Raw genomic sequence first — 13,586 nt, 5'->3', positions numbered from 1 at the left:
CAGCCCCTGACAATAAAGAGAAAAGGATGATCCCCTAGTAAAAAGTTCAAATAAGGCTCAGAAATGAAATTGTTCCGTGATTTACAATGGACAAGAACAACCATGTAATGAGCCACCCAATAGTCAAATTGTAGCAATTAATTAATGCCTTTCTTCAAGAAATTCAAAGCAACTCATCACTCCAGAATTTTTACCAAATCCGTGGGAGAAGAAGGTTCCTGCTAGTAGTTTTAATCCTTTTGGGCAGATGGAGAAGCTGAGGTTAAGAAAGGGAGAGTAACTTGCCCAATGTCATCCAGCCAGCCTAAGGCTAGAGAGGGCCAGAACTGAAATTAGCCAACCCTGGTTCCCATTTTGGCACTTTGGAGGGACTGATAGGTAGGTAGGCGAGGGAGCCTTTCGCCGGGGAGCAGAGATCCGCTTCATCAGACACATCTGCATTTAGGGCAGAGGTGGGTGTCCCCAGATAAGCTCATCATCAGAGCTCAGTAAAGTCTACAAGGAAGGGGTGGAGGCTTGCTGTTTCAAGAATGCTAACTTACTTCAATCAGAAGGGAGTTGAAAGCAACACTAGCATCTGGAAAATGCCACTCCACCTGTTCCACTTCCCATGAGACTGACCACTCAACCAACAGCTTGTCGATGCAAGCTGCATTAGGGAGGACTCCTGTGTTTCATGTAACACCCCCCTGACCCTTCCAGAAGACCTGAGCTCAGGGCCATCCCTTCCTCCCAGTGATGGGCACACCTAGGTGCCCACCCCCGGTGATACCCCTTACTTTCCCACAGGAATTCACCTTCACTGGAGCATCAATCTCTTTTTCCTCGTAAATGTGCATGTTTTCTGCACACTAGCCAAACGTTCCCTCCTGTTTCCAATTATTTTTAACAATTAAGCATGCAAATGTCTGAGCAAAATTTGTTAAACTTCTGTGGGCTTTTAGGAGGGAGGAAAAAAAAGATGAACCAACATGAATCTGAATCATCAAAGAGCTCTTACAAAACCAGCATTTTGAGCCTTTAATTGGAAGTGAATCAGAAACAGGCGTGTGAAATTTCCCATGAAATGCACACAGGGTTTAAAAATCAAGCGGGGTGTGTGTGTGTGTGTGTGTGTGTGTCTGTGTGTGTCTGTGTGTGTGTGCGTGCGCAGGGTCAGAGAAGAGTCTGGGTCATACCCACCCCAAAGTGATGGGAAGAAATGGTTAATTCTGATATGCTCTGAACCCAGTCTTACTGCCTGGACCAGGCTTATCTATAACACTTTCCAGGGCAAACTCTAAGAAGGCAGTGAGGATGGCTGCGTTACTTGTTTACCACACTATGGACCCAGAAAGGATATGGAGACCCACCAGTCTCCAGAAGGAAGGGCTCAGAGGCCGTGGTGTCCAGAACAGTAAAGCCATACCTGGATGCTTTCACGGAGGCACCCTGGAAAACTCTCCACATGCCAGTTTTCCTGAAATGACATGTCCAGGAAAGTAGTCTGTTCTTTCTCCCTCCCCATTCTAGGAAAAGTGCAGAAAATACAGGTGCTCCTCAAGTTCTTGACCTCTGGGGAAGTTCTATGTTGCACAAAGACCCTATTTGAGCAAGGTTACCTGTGCTCTTTGGCCCAATATGCTCTTATTGAGGAGAATTCCAAGGTCAGTATAAGGTTCTTTATAGAGATAGATTATCAGGGGTGGGGGAAGTGCATGAGAGAACTCACAGATCTGTGTTCTAGGATTCCTGACTGGTCACAAACCTGGTACAGAGCTTCTGGCCAAGTTCAGTGCCAGGAAAAGAGAGGTCTCCTGCTCACACATGTAAGTTCACTCACTCCTTTCCCTTTGACATTGCCAAAGTAGGTGATGTGAAGACACTCCAATCATGCCCAAACCCACCCTCACACACTCCCCTCGTGCCATATAATGTCTGAGTTGTTTTCCTTTATGAAATACCCTTTCAATCTATTTTCTTCTAGAGATGATTACATGGAGGACTGGGTTGGGAGAAATCAGTGTAAATTAACAAAGGAGAACTAACCCTCTCAGAAATATGTTGCTTGCCTCGGGAGGTGCATTTCAGTTTCAATTTGATTTTCATTTCAAATCAGTGATCATTGAAAAGAAAGAAAGAAAGAAAGAAAGAAAGAAAGAAAGAAAGAAAGAAAGGAAAGAAAGAAAGAAAGAAAGAAAGAAAGAAAGAAAGAAAGAAAGAAAGAAAAACAGTGACTTTAGTAATATTTGGGTGGCTGGATGATTGCTTAGATGCCTAGCTGGTGCCTCTGGAAAGTGCCATCTTTCCCAGAATATTCCCCAGGAGTATTATACAGTTGTAAGGAAATTAGATAAACAAAGAAAGCAAGAATTCATGAAGTCTTGATAACTTTGCTCCTGGAAATACTATCTTTTGTAAATGTGTTGTTTGGGTATGTGAATACCCAATTTCAGCTTGGAGTATGAACTGCCTGTTCTCATCTTTGGACATATCACATCCTGAAGCCTCAATGATCTCTTCTGTGCATCGGCCTCTTATCTTCTAAGAGTACTGGGGCATACTATAAGTTGACAACTTGTGATTTTTGTCTCAGGTGATACGACAGGGATGCAGATACCTCCCTTAGTCATGTTCCCTATTTCTCTGGATTATGCCTAACGGTCTTTCAGAAATAATGTGCACAGTAGGTGGTGAGGCCAAGTGATAAGGAGCAATTCTCTCGGCATACTCCAGACAAGAGAAAAAAGCAACACTTCATCCCAATTTCTGGAATTTCTTCTTCAACTGACATCAATGACCCTTTGGATGTACTTCAAAGCTTCTTTTCTTATATGCAGGTTTCTAGAGTCAGATACTTCAAACATAGCTGGAATGAAATCTCTAAAGAAGAGGGCTTCCAAAAAAAAAAAAAAAAAAAAAAAGAAGAGGGCTTCCTTGTTGGCCTGTTGGGTTGAATTAGGTTAATAAAAGAGTACACCCTTAATACAGAGGCGCTCCATGTAACTCTTCAGGTATGCCTATGTGTATGGGGTTGGGGGGTGCTTGTGTAGTGTTAGTGAGGAGAATGGGCTCCATTTCCCCCTTTGAATGAAATCAAACTGCAACTAGGATGAGTTCAAGTGGCTTGTTGACCCCTGATATTTGCATGTAGAGTCCATCATGCTGCTGTAGAGCACACCATGGAAAACTTACTGCCAAGGCAGGTCCTGGGCCCTTCGCACTGAGAATGAAAAATTTTAAATAACAGCTTCTTCAGTGCTAAATTATGTTTGGTCCCAAGTATCCTTGGAGCTCTGGTTTTCTTTGTTCTGCCAAAGGAAAAAGGAAATAAATCAGGAAGCTGGGCCAGTCCACAGGAAGTCTCACTCAGGCTGATAAAGGAACCGATGTGAGGTAGCTGTGGATGCAGTTATAAGTCAATCAGCCTTGAAATAACAAGAAATACTATTCAGGAGAAACTGGAGCTCAAGTTAGCCCTTTTCGATGGTTTCCTTTTAACCTTGCAAAACATTCCCTTCTTTGTGTTTTCTATAAGCCCCCAATCTGTTTTTTTTTTAAACATATTATAGTTTGTGTATATGTGTGTATGTGTGTATAAGTGAAAGAACATGAGAAGGAAAGTAAGAGTTAGAACAAGAGAGAAAAGGGAGAGGGTAAAGGAGGATGAGTTGTCAAGGCAAAGAATATGCTATTCTCTACTGAGCTACAAAACTCTCTTTTTTATCATCTTGTTAGCTTATTAAAGTCCAGTAAAACCTGTTGGTTTTATGCTTGCCTGCTGTCCAGTACACCTGCTAGCAAAGTTGGGCAGGGACTCCTTCCTGGGGAAAATACAGAGCTTAGGAACTTCTTGAGCAAAGAGTGGTAGAGAATTGAGATATGCCATGAATCTGACCATTGCAGGCTAAGGGTGGGGTAACTTAGACTAAAGGGCATGACAAACAACAACAAAGCCGACATGGTAGATGGGTTCGATTTGAAGCCTAAACTTCATGGAAGTATGTGTCAATCTGGCAGTGTATCACTGTGGCTAAGCTCTAAGAGCTTTGTAGGCAAACAGGATTAGGTTCAAATCATTGCTTTTTCACTTTATACCTTTATGACCTTGGGTATGTTACTCCACCTCTCCAAAACGGAAGTGATACATACATCATAAGGTTGGTACAAGGATCAAAGTTCGGTATGTCTATAAGCTTCACACAGATATTGGCACATAGTAAGAACTAAAGAAATAGCTTTTTTCCTTCTTATAATTCTGATTGCTCCTCCTTCCTCCTCATTGCTATCCCTCCTTAGATGGAAGATGAGTTACCCTTAAGAGGCTCTTGATCTTAAGAAGTAGAGAAAGACAGGCCTTAGGTAGAGCCATTGGGGTTCATGTAAAATAGTGGGTGATACAGTTTCAAACTGAATTGGGGCCTTTCGGGGTTGACTGTTTTTGCCCATAGCATAGCACCACTTCCTGTTTTAAGAAGAAGAAAAAAAAAGCCTTCCAGAAAACTCATTAAGAGGCTCAAAATTCTTCTTGGACATCAAATAAGTCCTCAGAATATCGTTTTTTTAAGAATTAAGTGTAAATGAATCAAAACCAGACGAATTCAATTTCCCTTCAATTAAACAGGATTTTTTAAAAGTCCAGGGGAAAGGCGCTTGGGGCCAAATGTGTTTTGGGTTTTAAATGAGACCAAATTTTGGAAAAGAGTGTAAGACCCCATAGTAGAATGAGGCCCTATTCTTAGTTTTCATTAATGCAAAGGGATTAGCACAGCTCCAGTGTCACTTGGTAATAAAAACAACCAGCTCACAGAAAGTCACAAAGCACCTCCTAAGAGCCCCAGGCTTCAACTGGCCTCAAAGATCACTCTAGAATTTAGCCCCAAGATTGTGGAGAAGAGCCATATGGGCCCAGATCGAACTTCTATGAGAGGCTCAGTCATCCATGCCCCCAAATAAGAAATGTTTTTAAAGACTGCCAGTGATCAGTTTTATAAGCATGGTTGCTGAAAGAAAAATTTGAAATTATGCCCTCACTGTATACACAAGAAAACATTTAGCATGAGAAATTTTACATGAATTCTGAAGGACTGAAGTGACTTGCCTAAGACCCTATTGTTCATTTCCGGCAGAGCTGGAGCTCTGGATTAGGTCTCTGGATCTTAGGTTGGACAATTTTTCTCTATGTTTACTATAAAGTGGGACCCAAAAGTCTCTGAAATCAGCACATTTGGGTTAGAATGCTTTTTTTTTTTATGTCCGCTTTAAAAAAAAATTAGAAAAGAATATGTACTAGTGATTTAAAAAATCAAAGACTACCTAAGTTTATAGTATAAAAAATAAAAGTCTATTTCTCCCTTCCCAGAGGCAACCACTGTCAATAGCCTCTTGTATATTCTTTTAGAAACTGTCTATACACAATCACACATATATGTGAGTGCTTTGGGTTTTTTCACTTTTTTTTTTTTTTTTTTTTTTACAAAAATGGGACCACACATTTTGTAACTTGCTTTTTTCCATGTGACAATATATCCTAAGGATATTTCTAAATCAGTGTGTATAGACAATTGATTTAATTCCATAAAACAGTTGCATGGTATTATAAGCATCTTCCATAATGTATTTAACAGGTCCCCTGTTGAGGAATGTTTAGATTCTTTCCAATTTTTTGTCATTAGGATAGTACAATAAACATCATGCATATATCTTTCATGTCTGACTGAACATATCTGGAACCTAAATTTTTAGAAATTGGACTTGTTATCTAATTTCTATAAATATTTAAGATCTCAGTTGATGTTTCCTGTCAGCGTATGCTCCAGAATGACTGTACCAAGCTAGACTCCCACCCATAAGGTAAGAGAGTGACATTTCCCCTTACTCTTTCTAACATGAGGCATTATTAAGCTGTTTTAGTCTTTGCTATACTGCACTTATAGGTGATAAATGTTGGGATTTCATGATTTTCATTTGAATATCGTTTGGCACATGCTTGAAATTATTTTCATATGTCTATTGGCCGTTTGTACTTCTTTTTCTAGCATTGTCTATCATAGCATTTTTGCCTATCTGGTCTTTCTTCTGCTATCTGGTCTTTCTTTTTCTTATTAGCTTATAAGAAATCTAGTATTCTAGGATGTTTGCTTTTTCTTTTATGTCTGAGAAATATTCTTCCTCAGTTTCTCATTTATCTTTGCACTTGCTTTGTGGTATTTTTGTCTGTGTTAAAATATACATAGAGGTACTACAGCTGAGAAAGAGAGAATAAGAAGAAGTCCTTTCTTTAGCCAAAGCCCTGGTTTTCCAAAAATGTCCATACAACAGACTAGTATCACCAAGAGTGAAGGGGCAGTGAAAATTATAAGCTGGATATTACCCTTGGGAAAATGTGCCTACATTTCTTTATATTAAAAAGCCACAAATAAGGATTCTCCCATTGAGTGCTGCTGTTTTTGGAATCTCCAACAATCAGAGCCTAAAATCTGAAAGCAGAGAAAGCTCTATTCTCTAGAAGTTTGGAAGAAATATGATAAGCATCTTGCTCTTGTTCATTTACGTGGGATTCTGTTGAGAATTGTGCCTGCCTGTATTATTCAGTCTGGGATTGAACGAAGAAACGAATGAATATGAATTATGTGATGAATGCCTAAGAGGCAAAATGACCCTTCAGGCATAAGCATTTAGATCTAACTACATGCATTCATACGGACTGTAACAGCATTAACTTAAAGACAACTCACAAGCTGAGTAATTTTACAATAATAACTTTTCACATTTCTGCAACATGAACAATAGTGCAAAATCGTTCATTCTCAGACGCCTTCACACCTAAAATCAATGAACACCCATATATTCAGACCCAACAACTGCTACTGGAATGTTAAATTTCAGTAGACACGTGAAACCCACACATGTCTGGAAACGCAAGGTTAGAGCTCCCATGGCACCTGTAATTCTGGCCTCTTGCATGTATGCACTGAGATGTGACATAAGGTCTTTCATTACCTTGGACACATAGCACCGTCTGAGTAAATGGGCCCTGGTGTTGTGAAAACATTTCAGTTTTCGAGTCTACATTCTCTAGGAGGCAACATGAAAAATTTACACACTCTGGGATTTTGATCATGAGCTACATGGCAGATACACTGTTCCCCAAAGATGGGAACTATCTTAAAAATGTCAGCATTTTGGTTCATTTTTGTAGGTATAAGCGATTTGGAAGCTGCTGTATAGTGGAACTGAATGATCTGTAAATGCATCTGAACGCTTCATCTCTGATCCTGCTTGGAATGACGGTGATAACTGTCTCTGATGTACCTGGGTGAAATTTCAGCATGAGGTGATGGGCACAACCAAACTATTAAAGTATGTCAGACCTGTTTGACTTTCCATTGAAATTTGATTTGAGTCTCAGGGAAACAACCTTTCCTTTTGTCTCTTCTCAATTATGATCTGCTGACTCATTCTCAAAAGGAACTAAAGTTGTACCCCGGGATGGAGTGCACAATTGAAATGATGGCTGGTTTCTAGAACACTGAGACAGAAGACACATTTAAATGAGTGAAAGGAAAATCACATTTTTATGAGCTTTGGCAAAATGGAATTTCTCCTCCTTTCCCCGACTCCATTTTTAATAAACAGACATCTTTAAAGACAGCTGAAATCATGGTCTGGTTGCCTGAGCCTATCACAGGCTGTCTAATCCTGTTGACTATTCACTTCTTGAGGCCTCTGACAAGTGATGGAGCCATTCTCTTCTCCATTTCCTAAGGAGTTGGATGAGGATAGGAAGGATTCCATTCCTAAGAGATTTGTACAGCTGTGTTGGTCATCCCTCTATTCAAAATTCTATTTCTCCTTTCTATACCTTTTTGTTACGGTATTGAAGGTCCTCCAGAATCCAATGGTACCCAACCTTTTCACTTCTACTTTTTCCTTCATATGCATCCCCCACCCACCACCTCACCAAAGTATTCCGATTTCTGAGAAAGCCCCTGAACCATATATTCTTGTGCAAGTCCTGCCCATCCTTTGTGGCCAGGCTCCAGGTCCACCTGTGCTAAGAAGCCATGTGGCGGGTGGGTATAGAAAAAGCAAGTATTCTGGAATCGGAAACTATGGGGTCTCAACCCGACTCTAGGCTCAAAATCCATCAGCTGTCATCTTAGATAACTTATCTAACCAACCTGAACTGTCATTTCTCCCATCCAAAATGGATTCCATGATGCCATTATCTCCCATAGGACTGTTGTGAGGATTAATTACGAGGGTTTACGTAGATGTGCTTTGTAAATAAAAGGGGCTATATAAATAACCATTGACGTTAGGTCTTTCTGTGTCTCTCCAGTTGAAATTGCTCTTTCCTTCCTGAGGCTAGCATAACACTTACTACATTCCGCTGTGCACACACATGGCTTATCCTCTTGCTCTGTCTCCAGAACAGCAGCCCTTTTGACACTGGTATTATATCTTGACCATACTTTGTTACCCTGCATTATAGTCATGCGAAAGACTTTACTGATTTGCATGGTTACTGACTTGCATTAATATGGCTGGCATCAGTTTATGATGCCAATGAGGCTAAGGTTATAGATCCCCATAAAGCCAGCTGGCTTCACACAGAAAAGGGCTATTCCATAGATTGTCTAATTCTGTCATAATTCCATGATATTGGCACTAAGGGTGACAATATGGGATAGAAAAATCCCATCCATTGCCTCTGGGAAACATCTCAAAGTACATAGGCTATTGATGTTGGGTCTATGAGGTCAATAGAAGAATCAGAGTGACATCACTTAGTAATACCATCCCACCGATGAACTGAGACATGAATGGGATGAGCACTATAGATATAAATCATTAAAGCAACAGAAAAATGAAGCAGAATATAGTCTTCTGCAAGGAAAACACACCTGCATAGATCTGAGGTTACTAAAAAAGCTATTATTCTGGTTGATGATTTTGTGAAATTGTGTGTGTGTGTGTGTGTGTGTACATGGTGACTGATGTCCTTTAGCCTTCTCAATTTGTCATGAAATAACAAGCCAAAGATAGAAAGACAGTTTTAACTACAAGCCAAAAAAAGAAAGTCATGTTATTCAAAACAAAACAAAAACATTATTCTAGATATACATAATGTAGCTAATTGTCTAAAATGAATGAAAATAGTAGATTTTCAATTCTTACTCTAGGTAATCAGTCCCTAATCTGAAAACCTGTCTATCAAGCTTCAGAAAGAATAAGACTTCTTTCAGAGAAGACTAGGATGGCCTGAGGATTGATTTACAATTTGAGGATATTTTTTGAAGTTTGAGGTAGGATAAAGGCCTCAGTCTATTAGAAATCCTGCCTGCTGATTCATCATCATAAAAATTTTCCCAACTTTTTTTTTTTTTTTTTGCTGGGGCAACTCAGTACTAGCATTAGACTAATGCTACATTTCTAGAAAACAGACTTGGTTTAAATCAATCACTTTGTAAAACCTGATGCCAAGCTAACTAGTTGACCCCAAATAGAAGTAGACTTTGAAATCTGAAATCTCACTTAAGGTAGTTGTTATTTAAGACCTACTTATCACACAGCCTGAAAGATGTGTCTGCAAGTTATATTGTAATGCATCTGTAGATATTTTGCTGAAAGAGTCAAATATTCAATTATTAAAGGAATTGAAATAGGAATTCAGTCCACCTGCCCCCAGTCTGTAGAGGGGCCTATTGGCTATTAAAGTAAAACTATGTATTTTTTGTTGTCTCCTGGTAACAGAGACCTTGTTTGTGTATAGGAAAAGAAAGATTTATTTTGGAAAAAAAAGCTATGTAAAAATCCTATCTGAGGGATGCCTGAGTGGTTCAGTGGTTGAGCGTCTGCCTTGGCTCGGGTCGTGATCTGTGATCCTGGGGTCTCTAATGAATCAATAAATAAATAATCTTAAAAAATATTTTAAAAGTGCTACCTGAAAATTTGGAATTTTTTAAAAACCACGGACATAATTCAGGATGGCAATAACACATTTTTCATTAAATAACAGAAATGTCTTTGGTTCCAAGTGCCAGATTCTTTATAGCTTTTCTTTTAAAGGCTTCTCTCTCTGTACTTCCCTGTCTGCCTCTATCTCTCACACACATTATCTCCGGGATTCTATAATTCATGATATTTAACAAAAGCAAGTGAAATCTTCACGGGGTGGTGGAAAGAACACTAGCCGGAGGGTTAGGATTCCTGAATCCTCCTCTTGACTCTGTCAGGAGTTAGTTGTGCCATCTTAGGTAGGCGAAATAACTAGAAATAACTATTGGAAATAGTTATATACATATACATTATGTATGTCTAATTGAAATAACTCTGGTCCTCAGTTTCTCCACCCATAGAATGAGCATATGGAGCTCCATCATCCCTAAAGTTCTCAAGTTGCAAACCCATAAGCTTGAATGTGAATGGCAGCAGGAGCAGAAGGAAGATTGTCATAGGAATTCGCCAACAAAACGCGATTCACCATAAATAATCACCTGAGGGAGGTAGTTCTATGTGGTCACGGGGACAGAGAAACTGTCTGACAAAGTGCTGCCTTGCCTGAAGTTCTCAAGAGTCCAGGCGGTAGGAAGGTGGGAAGGTGGTGTGCAAGGGAGGCAATTCACTCTTCAAAGTAAAGGCAGCATCCTATATTGAGGACAGGAGTAGAGTCTTTGCTCCCAGGGCTCCTCACTCTGCTGCCTTCTATTCAGATACCATCTCTGTTTCCCGACTGGATAAACGCTGTCCTGTGAGCCATCATCTACCTTCCTGGCCCTGTCTGCCACACACACTCTGCTGGCTCTCAGGGCCCAGAGGTGACTTCAAACTCTCTTTCCCCCTTTGTTCTTGCATCATTTAGGGGATTGTCTAGTGCTGTATAGCTCCCCAAGGTAAAGGATGAAAACTCATAGTATCTCTGCTCCATTGTGACTCCATGTGAAGCATCCTCCCTGACCATCCTGGCTGACACAGGCACATCACTTTCTAATCCTCTAACCTGCTTTATGGATCTTTAGAAGGTGTGTCAGCTCCAGACACAGAATTATTTATTTACGTGTCTGCTACCTCTATGAGAGTATATATTCCAGGAGGGCTTTGATACCTGTTTCATTCTCAACACAGAAAGCAGAGCCTTGGACCATAGCAGACACATAATTAATATCGGTTGAATTAATAAAATACGGATTATGGCACATCCAGACCATATGTGATCTAATGCTCTAACCAGGTGATCCCCACAAGCCCCTATTCCCCAAGGAGAAATTCAACCAATGCACGTTCAACGAAGGTCCCAGAGTTCATTTAATCCTCACTGTGATTTCTGGCCCATTTGACAGGTGAGAAAACTGACATTCAAAGAGCTGAAGCGTCTTGCAGGAGGACGCACAGCAACTGAGTAGCAGCTGAGAATGAACTCAGGTCTTCTGACTTGAGTCCACCATGCACGTCCCTGTTTCGTTCACCATGTCTGCTTCTGCGCTGATTGCTTCCCCGTCTTTAATGGCACCATGTGCACTGAATCAAGCTTTGATAGATGGGATACTTAGACTCAATTGAACTGCCTAGAACTAAGATGCAGGTTTTGAAACCAGGTCATCGCTGGAGCAGCAACCAGTATCACGCGATTGTCAACACTGATAATATCACTGTGGGGAGCAGGGGTGGGGTAGGTGTTGTTTAATATCGCAGGTTAAACAACAAAGAGGGGAATGGCTCCTGAAAATTTTGGTATTGCCAACGTGATGCTCAGAGGCTTCCCAGGAGACATTCTTGGAAAGAAGAGAACATGACGCAGAAGGACTTAGAACAAGGGCCGCAAGATTAGGATTTGGAAATCACACGGAGTTGTGCAAATTATGCACAAAATAAAAGGCTTCTGCAAAGAAATCCAGACCTCCCTGGCATCCTGGACTACATGCCTCCTGAGGGCTGAGACCCATAGGGATTTTGAAATATAGACATGCCTCAGATTTGAAGAAGAAACATGTCAGGTACATAAAAATCACATTCCAGAATCACTCAAAGATGAATTGTCAAGGTCACTCAAACTGGGAACACATTCTAGATCTGTCTGCGGACCTCAATCTGTACAGAACTGGATTCCATGGACAGGCAGGTACGTGTCCTTAGAAGAGCATATATGCGTGGTATTTTAGGAACAGAGGACTGGAAAGATACCACTGTGGAGGTAATTGAGTCCCACTTTCATTTGTACAAAGATTTTGAAGTTCAAACAGGTTTCATGGACTCTGCATGCTCACGGGAGAGTCTAGACATCCACTGGCCTCCCCTTGTCCACTGTCCCCTCCAAACACAGTGTTGGAACCATCGCAGGAAAAGGGTCTAGGAACCTCCAGATCCAAAGGTCACACAGCGACAGGAAACTGTGGCTTTCACACAATTTAAATACCGAAGTGCACACTAACAACTCAATCCTTCAGCATTTGGGGGGACTGAAGTCCCTCAGGACTTGAAAAGCACTGCTCTGTGGGTGGGTCTGCCTAGTGGGGTCACCTGGGTGAGAGACAGGGGTGCTCTGAGGAGGGTTTGGAGGGACCCATGGGCTCCCCCCACCCACATGAAAAGGAAGACCTTCACTTCCATCCTCACACGAAGCGCTGGGGTCCTGGTCTAAGCCTGCCATGCCAATCCCTGTGTGTGTCTCTAAAGAGGTTAGCACATCCTGGGTACACAGACCACAGCTTCCTCCATTTGCTCAGGGCCTTAGAGGTCTGAGTATCATGGAGATATTGCTTCACTTCTCCTTAGGGTGTCCACATCGAGACCCTGGAGCCATCTTACCACCCTTCCGGATCAGAGGGAGTGCTTCTGGGTAAGTGGCAAGTATCCTAAGTGTGGGTGGGGGGCGGGTGTTTCTAGAGCGGAGCATCCTTTTACCAAACCAGGGATACACAAGACACCACCAGCAGGCACACACCAGCACCAAGAGAAACAGGCATGACGGGCCAGTGGCCACCTCCACCCTGGCCAGAGGCACGCTGGCCCCTCACCCCCTCACACTTGAAACTGGAGGAACCCAGACTCACGCAGGCTCCCCTTAACCCAGTACAATCAGTTATCTCATCTCCAGATTTTCAAGTTCCTTCTGTTGGTGCCTTTTACCTAAGTCAGCATGTTTCAGACTTTCCGAAAAAAACCTTAGAAAATAAAAACCACGACTCCACCCGAATGATAAAAATCTCTTAAATTCTCCAAGCACAACATCTTAGTCTCCTCTGAGCTCAGCCCCCAGCGAGCCAGCGAGCGAGCCGTTGATGCCTCTGGGTTCTGGGGAATGGCGGGCTGGGCCGGTCCCCACTCACCAGCCTAATAGTTTTTCCAGACTGAGCCCTGCTTGGTGTTGCGGGACAGCCTGGAAGCCGACTCCCGGTCCCATTCATTCCTCTCGGTCCTCGGAGGCCAGTCACCTTAGGGGGTGTCCCTCCTCTCTGCTCCTGGTCCCACTTCCCGCTTCCAGGAGGAGCCAGGCAAGCAACAGCCCTCAAGTCTGATGCGAAACCCAGACCCTCATCCATCCCTCTGGGCTGCATTTTGCACCTTAGAGCCGGGCGTGAGGTGTGGGGTGAGGATGCGGGGTG

The 13,586-nt window shown here is 42.0% G+C and overlaps 1 protein-coding gene across 4 annotated transcripts in view; it reads right to left on the bottom strand.

Annotated features, from left to right (window-relative positions):
- The window catches only part of FLI1 (Fli-1 proto-oncogene, ETS transcription factor), a 122,624-nt gene that overhangs the window by 99,138 nt on the left and 9,900 nt on the right, over positions 1–13,586 (bottom strand). The window lies entirely within an intron of this gene.

This window comes from Canis aureus, chromosome 3 (assembly GCF_053574225.1).
Source record: "Canis aureus isolate CA01 chromosome 3, VMU_Caureus_v.1.0, whole genome shotgun sequence".
In the NCBI taxonomy this organism is placed as follows: Eukaryota; Metazoa; Chordata; class Mammalia; order Carnivora; family Canidae; genus Canis; species Canis aureus.
Note: the sequence above shows the minus strand (reverse complement) of the source record. Positions and strands in the feature narration are given on the sequence as shown.